Here is a 10,890-nt window from a genome sequence, read left to right as displayed (position 1 = left end):
TAAACTGCATACTATTTACAACGTACTGTTTAGTAAAAACGACTGTAGTAAGCAAAAAATATCAGCATGCTAGGCTCATCCCACTGAGAATGCATAATCTAATGCACAATTCCGTTGTTTCCCACCAATCGTTAATTTTGGTACAGCTTGTCCCTTCAGCTATTGTCATACACGTGGGTCTGGAAAGATAAGTATCTTCCTCAATAGTGCGCTGCAAAATCCTACTAGATGAAAATCCGAAATGTGTATGAAATCCTGGAATTAAAAGCATACCACATTTTCACATACTATAAAACGTTATTTTATCGCATACTATTTAAAACGCAAGTATAAGTATTTGGACAAGGCCACTGTCAAACTAATTGCCTCGTGAAACGCTAGCCACAGACATTCCAATGTAGTGACAGTGCATTGAATTTGCATATCTTAACTACCCAGCGGCTATTGTCCAACCGCCATCGCAGCAAATGGGCTACCAACTACCAACACAACAGCAGCAGGTCCTAATCAATGCTACTAAGGGGTGGCCTTTTCATCTCATTCGGCAACTTTCACGGTTTCGTGATTCGTCGTGGGGGATAAAAGTCCTATAACTTTTTCATTGAATCGTTTTTGAGGACTGTTTACCGTGAGTTTCCACTACATTTGCCTACATTTTTGGTACGTTATGCACATTTTCTGGGAGATGTAGCTAAGTCTTGGCTAAATGTAGAGAAAGCAAGTTGGAGCGCACATGCATATGCATACACGTGCCAAGGCATGCTTCAAATGACTAGTGATTCCTTACTGCCATTGTAACTATCGATTTTCATAATGTTTATGGGTACAGACTTATCACGATGCTCTGCTCTTGTATATCTCATCTTGGTGATTATTTTAAGTCCATTCATTGAAATGAATTTGTTAAATGAACCTCAGTCTGCACAGATGAGTTATGTAGGCCTAATTGTCTGATTTCATTGTTGACTCAGAAATGAATAATTTGCTCAGGACCGGGTGTAACAGCCAATGCTATCCATGTTTGAATTGACTTAGTCATCCAATCAAAGTTTATTGGTCCATACACAGTTTAGCAGGTGCATGAAACTGCCTATGTTACTTACTCCTAACATTGCAGTAAAATGTTTGTATACAGTACCAGTCAAAAGTTTGGACACCTTCTCATTCAAGTTTAGTTTTTGTTGTACTATTTTCTACATTGTATAATAATAGTGAAGACATCAAAACTATGAAATAACACATGGCATTATGTAGTAACCAAAAAAAGTGTTAAACAAATCAAAACTATATTTGAGATTCTACAAAGTAGCCACCCTTTGCCTTGAAGGCAGCTTTGTACACTCTTGGCATTCTCTCAACCAGCTTCACCTGGAATGCTTTCCCGTCTTGCAGGAGTTCCCACATATGCTGAGCACTTGTTTGCTGCTTTTCCTTCACTCTGTGGTCCAACTCATCCCAAACCATCTCAATTGGGTTGAGGGCAGGTGATTGTGGAGGCCAGGTCCTCTGATGCAGCACTTCATCACTCTCCTTGGTCAAATAGCCACTTTACAGCCCGGAGGTGTGGTTTGGATCAATGTTTTGTTGAATAACAAATGATAGTCCACACTAAGCGCAAACCAGATGGGATGGCGTATTGCTGCAGAATGCTGTGGTAGCCATGCTGGTTAAGTGTACCTTGAATTCTAAATAAATCGCTGACAGTGTCACCAGCAAAGCACCATCACGCCACCTCCCCCATGCTTCATTGTGGGAACCACCAGAGATCATCTGTTCACTTACTCTGCATCTCACAGAGACACGGCGGTTGGAACCAAAAATCTCAAATTTAGACTGAGCCATTGGCGATTTTGGCATGTAAATCTTGGTGGGGTAAAACTCCCCCCCCCCCCCCCCAGTTTTTCTTTTTTTTGGGGATGCATGCCAGCAAAGCCACTAAACAATACGTTAATTGCACTATAAAGGTGACAAATGATGCCCACAAACTGTTAGGGCCTACATAAAGCTGTCCCAACAACAGCATCTTACCAATGCTACACCTGGCTATCAGCTGAGCCTTGTCTGGCAGTGAAACAGTTCTTTCAGCCTCATTTACTGCCTTTAAATTCTTTTTTGCTGATATGGCTGACTTGCTTAAACAAATGTGGTTTCTAATGACAATTGAGATGACGACAAGCAGATAAGAGGCAATCTGTCATTTCGATTAAGAGCTAGGACGGACATAGTCAATATAACTATTTGTTTATCACTTAATGTACAGCGACAGAATTCAGAAACATGGGTTGTTCTTCCAGTATTCTCCCTGTACACCAAGTCAGAACCGTAAGATAAATGAAGGGGGCATATAGGCAGACAATGAAAGCTCTTATAATATTCAATGATTACATTTCTCTAAAACAGGCTATAGGCTTCATGTGCACCACCAAATCAGAACAGTAGGCAAAATTTAAGAAGGGGGAAAGGGACCAAATTATTAGGGTGAGGCACATGGGCTACTAACGGCTTACTTCACAACATACATTTAGTATTAGTTTCTTAGCTACAGTGTTACATATGTCCCTGGCATATTACATTAATTTATGCAGCAGCATAAAATACATTTTTGGACTCACCTTGTCCTGTGCTCACTTGAACAGGAAGGTGGCGCGGCAGTCCTCCGTGGGCAAATTTTGTAATCAAAGTCTGGTATTGTCTGCATTTATGGCACTTTCAAAACAACTTGGAACTCGGGGAAAAAATCAAGGTTAAATCATGATGACGTCAGGTCGTAGCTTTAGAAAAAGGTCGGGTTTACAATTCCGAGTTGGATGACCGTTCATAACCTTTTTTCCCAGTCGGAGCTCGTTTATTCCCGATTTCCCAGGTAACTTGACTTCAGGGAGTTCAAGACCTCATAGTTCCGAGTTAAGTTGTTTTGAGCGCAGCACAAATCATACTTCATTGACAGCATGGCCAATGTTGAATGTTTATCATTTTAACTTGGAAAAGAGCCCTTAATCCCAGATTTGGGACCACACAGACACTCTACTGAATAGCAGGCTAGTGATTGCTTTGCAATGATAGCAGTTAGCCACTGGCTGTCACTTATTCCTTCCAAACCACTCATTGTTGAATTTGCGATTTCCAACTTGTTGCCTAATGTTTATGTCCAATGGCAGATGAGCACTGATACTTTTTTATCTATAATTTCTCTTCTTATGACAAGGTTTAAAAATGATTTGCAAGTAGATTGTCAATTTGATTCACCTGGAATTCACCTGGACTGCTAGCTAAGATTTTTGAATGTATGTTGACGACATGATCAGTCCAATCAATGCTACTGTACATATATGTGATTTGATATCATTTTATCTGTGGCCAATGACCTTGTTCCTTCATGGATGGGCACTTCTATTGTAACTCTATGGCAGCATCCAAAGGACTTTTCTAGCTCTACCATTAGACTTGGCGGTGATGTAGTGTCCCCATGGGTGACAGAACATTGAGCCAAACACGGCGCAATGTTCCGTATTTTCTGCTGGCTTGCCCCACCACAACAGAAATCACTGAGCTAGGCTGAAACACCTGCATTTTGGAGCTGCCTTACTCAAGAAAACAAGAGACCGTGTTTGTATGCAACTTTTTAAACTAAATTATATATTTTTTACATTGTTTACAAATTGATATGTGACGCGTATTAATGCCAAAATAATATGCAAAACAGGCAAGCCCCACCTGCTCTGAATGACGGGTCGGCTCTGGACTCGTCAGACCAAAGGACAGATTTCCACCGGTCTAATGTCCATTGCTCGTATTTCTTTGCCCAAGCAAGTCTTCATCTTATTGGTGTCCTTTTGTATTGGTTTCTTTGCAGCAATTCGACCATGAAGGCCTGATTCATGCAGTCTCCTCTGAACAGTTGATGTTAAAATATGCTGTTACTTGAACTCTGAAGCATTTATTTAGGCTGCAATCTGAGGTGCAGTTAACTATAATGAATTTATCCTCTACAGCAGAGGTGTCTCTGGTTCTTCCTTTCCTGTGGCAAACCTCATGAGAGCCAGTTTCATCATAGCACTTGGTTTTTGCGACTGCACTTGAAGAACTCTAAGCTCTTGACATTTTCCGAATTGACTGACCTTCATTAAAATAATGATGGACTGTCGTTTCTCTTTGCTTATTTGAGCTGTCATAATATGGACTTAGCCCTATTTGGTAAAATACCATCTTCTGTATACCACCCCTACCTTGTCACAACACAACTGATTGGCTCAAATGCATTAAGAAGGAAAGAAATTACACAAATTAAGAAGGAAAACCTGTTAATTAAAACACATTCCAGGTGACAACCTCATGAAGCTGGTTGAGAGAATGCCAAAGGTGTGTAAAGCCGGCAAAGGGTGGCTACTTTGAAGAGTCTCGAGTATAAAATACATTTAGATTTCTTTAACACTTTTTTTTGGTTACTACATGATTCCATATGTGCTATTTCATAGTTTTGATGTGTTTACTGTTACTCTACAATGTAGAACATAGTAAAAATAAAGAAAAACCCTTGAATGAGTAGGTGTGTCCAAACCTTTGACTAGTACTGTATATTTTTAAGAAATGTCGGAAACAAATCTAACAACCCAAATATCACTAACAGTACAGTATGCAATCTATACATATGTAAACGATATGTTGCCTGTAAAAAAAAAAATCAGTTGACGTTTTCAGGAATAAAATTCATATAGTCCCGTTCTTACCACATGCTTTGGCTGGGATAAACCTTTTCATACCTAACGTGCACATGTCGGCAAGTTAAGGAGTGGAAAGAGGCGTGGGCCGATACGGGTGCACGTCTATTTTAATAAATTCATTTTATTCATTTTATACACTTGTTTAGGCAGGTCCTAAAAGATGACTAATGTATTTTCTACAGACAATTTGAGCATATTTTGAGTTGAATTATGTTACTGGTTTGTGCAGCCAATGTACTACATGGCTGTGTCATGCACATGAAATCCATAGTTATTTTGTTCATTTAACAGACAACAACTTACCCTGATCACAGTCAACACACAGCCTAAATTGTATAGTAGGCTAAGAATATAATGGAATATAGAATAATATTTTTCCCACAACTTCCCACGTCAACGTGGGCCATGGGCTCCCTAGTGGCGCAGTGGTCTAAGGCACTGCATCTCAGTGCTGGAGGTGTCATTACAGATTCTGGTTCAATTCCAGGCTGTATCATAACTGGCCATGATTGGGAGGCCCATAGGGCGGTGCACAATTGGCCCAGCGTCGTCCAGGTTAGGGTTTGGCCGGGGTACGGTGTCATTGTAATGAAGAATTTGTTCTTAACTGATTGACCTAGTTTAAATAAATAAAGTTTTTTTTTTAAGGGTTAGGGTTAGCCTAACCCCTTCCTACCTGTACTCCTCTGATAGGGTGTAGAGTCTTACATTGCCATTTCATTATCAATATATTTTCAATCTCTAATCCATAAAATAGCAATCTGTATTTTCAAAAGCATGTCTCATTTAGCACTAATAACTGTAGAGGTAAGGACCGAAATTGACCATTTATAGGCTATATAAAATAGTTTTGAATATGTTCATATCTGCTGTCTCTGCAGTGTCTTCTCGGTGACCTGACCTGATTCCCCCTCCCCAATTTCTATTGCACCAAGCTGTGATTTGCAGTTCAAGAGCTCTGTTTGTATAGTCATAATTGCAGCTAAGCCGATAACAAAGGAACTTTGATCAGTTGACGTGTGGACTGAGGCGGTTGAGTCCCAAACTCTGCAAGGGATAAGAGGAATTTAAGCTATTAGTGCTTCGCCTTTGCAATATTCTGTATGGGGGCCCAATGCTCATTTCCATTGAGTGTTAACGGAGAGGTTCACTATTTTACAACTTGATGTTAGATAGTTCCTCACCCTGAAAGTAGTATATGGGCCAAGTCGAAACTGAACCATGGACTACAGTTCTCTTTAAACAGCCACCACAAACCTCAGCGAACCTTAGCCACTACAAGCTACCAATTAATGGAACTGATGGGGGCATGTGAGCATGATTTAAAAAAAAAAAAACAATGTCCAAATCAACTCCATATTTGGTTTGATGTTTCTTAAAGGTGATTTGGCCATAAAAAAAACATGTTGCTTGCTTTCCCAGCTTTCCTTTGCTTTCAAGATTAATGTTTTTCCTCATCTGATCTGTTAGTTTAGTGTGATTCATGGATCATAGACGTTTCCAGTGGATTGGACACCTACTCATTCAAGGGTTTTTATTTGTACTATTTTCTATATTGTAGAATAATAGTGAAGGCATCAAAACTATGAAATAACATATATGGAATCATGTTTGTTAAACAAATCAAAATGTATTTTAGATTCTTCAAAGTAGCCACCCTTTGCCTTGATGACAGCTTTGCACACTTGTGGCTTTTTCTCAACCAGCTTCACAAGGTCACCTGGAATGCATTTCAATTAACAGGTGTGCCTTAAGTTAATTTGTGGAATTTCTTTCCTTAACTGATTTGCTCAAACGTATTGTGTTGTGACAAGGTAGGGGTGGTATACAGAATATAGCCTTATTTGGTTAAAGACCAAGTCCGTAGTATGGCAAGAACCTCTCAAATAAGCAAAGATAAAGGACAGTTCATTACTTGAAGACAGAAAATATCAAGAGCTTTGAGTTTCTTCAAGTGCAGTTGCAAAAACCATCAAGCTATGATAAAATTGGCTCTCGTGAGGCCCGCCACAGGAAAGGAAGACCCAGAGTTACCTCTGCTGCAGAGGGTAAGTTCATTAGATATAACTGCACCTCAGATTGCAGGCCAAATAAATGCTTCGCAAAGTTCAAGCAATAGACACATCTCAACATCAACTGTTCAGGCCTTCATGGCTGAATTGCTGCAAATAAACCACTACTAAAGGACACCAATAAGAAGAAGAGACTTGCTTGGGCCAAGAAACATGAACAATGGACATTAGACCGGTGGAAATCTGTCCTTTTGGTCTGAGTCCAAATTTGAGATTTTTGGTCCAACCGCCGTGTCTTTGTGAGACGCTGAGTAGGTGAACGGATGATGCGGTTCCGCATGTGTGGTTCTGTCCCGAGAATTAGGTTCTCAATGTTCATAAACCAATTCATTTAAATTACTCAGTCTGTGACCAGGATTTGTAATATACTGGTTGGAATGAAAACAGAGGCCCAGTCCACAATAGTACAATATTTATTCACGGGAACGTTCTGGCGTGCACAGTACAAAGACCTTCGTTTTATAGCGACACACATACTTCCACACCAAACATTAGGTATCCTACGCCCACACTGTCCTGCTACCCAGCCGACAAAGATTAGGGGAGTCCGTGAGAATAACTTCTTCCCGCCCTCCCTCAAGATCGGGAGAGACCCTGGGAAGTTCTCAGTACCCCCAGCCAAGGTCTGCACCGAATCTTGCTCAGACAGTCTGTTATCAAGGTACTAGACATATTGTCACCAAAACATTAATTCTGACTAAGAACTACACTCCAGGATATAATTCTACTAACTAAAACCACACACAGCATTAAGATAATCTAATGATTCTAGTCAATTTCATACAATATGGTTTCAGAGTTATAGTTTCAGAGTGTAATATTCTAATAATTTATTAAAGCATAACCCATTAATAGGTTCCCACCGTGAAGCATGGAGGAGGAGATGTGGGGGTGCTTTGCTGGTGACACTGTCAGTGATTTATTTAGAATTCAAGGCACACTTAACCAGCATGACTACCACAGCATTCTACAGCGATACGCCATCCCATCTGGTTTACGCTTAGTGGGACTATCATTGTCCTGTTGAAAAACCAATGACACAAACCACACCTCCAGGCTGTATGAGGGCTATTTGACCAAGGAGAGTAATAGTGCTGCATCAGATGACCTGGCCTACACAATCACCCAGCCTCAACCCAATTGAGATGGTTTGGGATGAGTTGGACTGCTAATGTAATATATAAAAAAAAAAAAGATTTTTTTTTATTTTTATTTATTTATTTGGTTACTACATGATTGTAGTGATGCACCGATATTACATTTATGGCCGATACCATATTCAATATTTTCCTTGACAAAAAAACAATACCGATAATCGATATTTAACATTTTAGCGGCCTTTCAAGCATTCTAGTACAGTTAAATAGTTACACACACATGTACGCAGAGGTCTTAGGCACTGCATCTCCGTGCTAGAGGCGTCACTACAGTCCCTGGTTCGAATCCAGGCTGTATCACATCTGGCCGTGATTGGGAGTCTCATAGGGTGTCGTCCGGGTTTGGCCGGGGTAGACCGTCATTGTAAATAAGAATATGTTCTTACCTGACTTGCCTAGTTAAATAAAGGTTACACACCCATTGACCCAAAAGTTTTCTTGGCATTTACGGCTGTCCCCATTACCAGTAAAACATAATTGAAATCTATTTCTTTCACTTACTTGCTGTGCTGTTTTGTTGTTCAGTCATTTTCATTCTCAACCAGGATTTCGCCCTACATGTCAAGCAGTGAAGTTTCAGCTCTGTCTGTCCATGGCCTCTCTTCCTCGGCATGCACTGTCACTGTCCAATTCCATCTTGTCCAGCTGTGTATGTAACATTTCACGTAAACCCTGTTTCTTGTCTGCATCGAAGTAGCGGTCCTTGTACATGGCATCGAGCATGGTGGCGACACAGTAAAGAGAATGCCAACAATTGCTTGTTCACAGCCTATGTCGGCAGTTTTGTTGAGCAGGCGTTTCAATGCCATGACAGAGGGTATCGCGTTTGCTGTAGACGTAGTTGATGAGCTTATTTCTCCAGTCAGTTGTTCGAATGGAGCTAGCTAGTGTGTTCATGTTTCAAAAATGTTCTCAAATGCCATTGAAATGGCGGCATCAGTATGACAACCAGCACATTCATGAGCATGCAATACGACTTTCCTCAGTACAAACTTTTAATTAATTTTTATTTCACCTTTATTTAACCAGGTAGGCTCGTTGAGAACAAGTTCTCATTTACAACTCCGACCTGGCCAAGATAAAGCAAAGCAGTGCGACACAAACAACAACAGTTACACATGGAATACACAACCATAGTCAATAACACAATAGAGAAAAAGTCTATATACAGTGTGCAAATGAGGTAAGAGAAGGGAGGTAAGGCAATAAATAGGCCCTAGTGATGAAATAATTACAATTTAGCAATTAAACACGAGTGATCGATGTGCAGAAGGTGAATGTGCAAGTAGAGATACTGGGGTGCAAAGGAGCAAAACAATAAATAACAGATTGGGGATGAGGTAGTTAGATGGGCTTTTTACAGATGGGCTATGTACAGGTGCAGTGATCTCTGTGAGCTGCTCTGACAGCTGTTGCTTAATAAAGTTAGTGAGGGAGATATGGGTCTCCAGCTTCAGTGATTAAAAAAAAAATAAAAAATTAGCAATTCGTTCCAGTCATTGGCAGCAGAGAACTGGAAGGAAAGGCTGCCAAAGGAGGAGTTGGCTTTGGGGGTGACCAGTGATTCTTGAATTATAACCTTTTACATGCTTCATGAGCTTAGTTTAACTGTGAAACCCCATCAGAACCCCAAATATATTATATACTCAATGACAGTGAATTTAGGCCTAAACTTGTTTTACTCCAATGCTTTGTAACATAGTATAAATAAACTCTGCATAGCCTCCAAAGGCTTTGTTGTTTAGGTTTGCCCCTTTTAATAAAGAGATTTAAACACTTGGTACTTGTTTTCTGTCATTGTGATGACAGCTTTTCATTAAAGGGCACAGAGAGTCGGGCAGTCAACTGAATTCCATTGTATTGAGAATTGCTGCAACTTCCAAACTAATGGATTCTTTCATTGGTCTAAGTTCTTTTAATTTTTCTTACATAATTTGACATTTATCTGTAAAAATAGGCTGTTGCTCTTCAGACACCTTGCTTTACTGTGTGTCTGCTGTGTGGGAAGTTGGCGGGTTACTAGGCCTTGACTACTAGATAAATTCACCCAGGATCAATGGACCCAATTCTCCTCCAACTTTTCTGAACTGGTCCTCCCTTGTGCAGGCCTGACATTCCAATTACCCACGCCTTTTTTACAGCAGGATTTTCTGCTGCAGTCCGCAGTAGTGGATGTGAACATCAGCTGTTTGTTCACCTGCACCTGCCCACAATGGCTAATAACCCACCCACAACTGCCCGACTATACAGTGAGCTCAAAGTTTTGGGACAGTGACAATTTTTTGCCTCTATACTCCAGCACTTTGGATTTGAAATGATACAAGGACTGAATTTAAGGTGCAGCTTTAATTTGAGGGTATTTTCTTCCATATCGGGTGAACCGTTTAATCATTTTTACCTAGTCCAACATTAGGGGACCAAAAGTATTGGGACATTCACTTATGTGTATTAAAGTAGTCAAAGGTTTAGTATTTGGTCTCATATATTCCTAACACACAATGATTTCATCAAGCTTGTGACTCTACAAACTTGTTGCATGCATTTGCTGTTTGTTTTGGTTGCGTTTCAGATTATTTTGTGCCCAATAATATAAATTAATATTAAATCATTTTGCCGATTGACATTTAGCGATTGACAATTTGGCGCACTAAAAGTTAGTGCGGAAGCCTAAGCTTCAGGGCCTAATGCCAGATAGCCTAAAAATAATGAAAGGAAAATCTAAATGTAGCTTATAGATTGCACAAGAATGATGCGTTTAAAAAAAATGAGTCTTTATTCAATCCAACCGCCACCCACCTGTCTTCATCCATACAATATTTTATGACCCTAAACCAGCCTGCCCGTGGATGTAAACGAGGGGACTGGTTATGAGTCAACCTGCGCTTCAGTAGTGGATGTTGTCCAGGCTGGAGACAGACGAAAGACTTCAGAACCCCCCCC

At 40.2% G+C, this 10,890-nt stretch overlaps 1 protein-coding gene across 2 annotated transcripts in view; it reads left to right on the top strand.

Annotated features, from left to right (window-relative positions):
• Positions 1-341: 341 nt before the first annotated feature.
• The window catches only part of plce1 (phospholipase C, epsilon 1), an 80,757-nt gene continuing 70,208 nt past the window's right edge, over positions 342-10,890 (top strand). The window contains exon 1 of one of the 2 annotated variants that reach the window (XM_036955848.1): positions 342-628. The gene's annotated coding sequence lies outside the window, so the exon portion shown is untranslated. Of the gene's footprint in view, positions 661-10,890 lie in introns of both variants that reach the window. The other variant, XM_036955849.1, reaches the window with a different exon arrangement.

The sequence above is a fragment of the Oncorhynchus mykiss genome, chromosome 20 (genome assembly GCF_013265735.2).
Source record: "Oncorhynchus mykiss isolate Arlee chromosome 20, USDA_OmykA_1.1, whole genome shotgun sequence".
In the NCBI taxonomy this organism is placed as follows: domain Eukaryota; kingdom Metazoa; phylum Chordata; class Actinopteri; order Salmoniformes; family Salmonidae; genus Oncorhynchus; species Oncorhynchus mykiss.
This window is presented reverse-complemented; position numbering and strand designations above follow the sequence as displayed.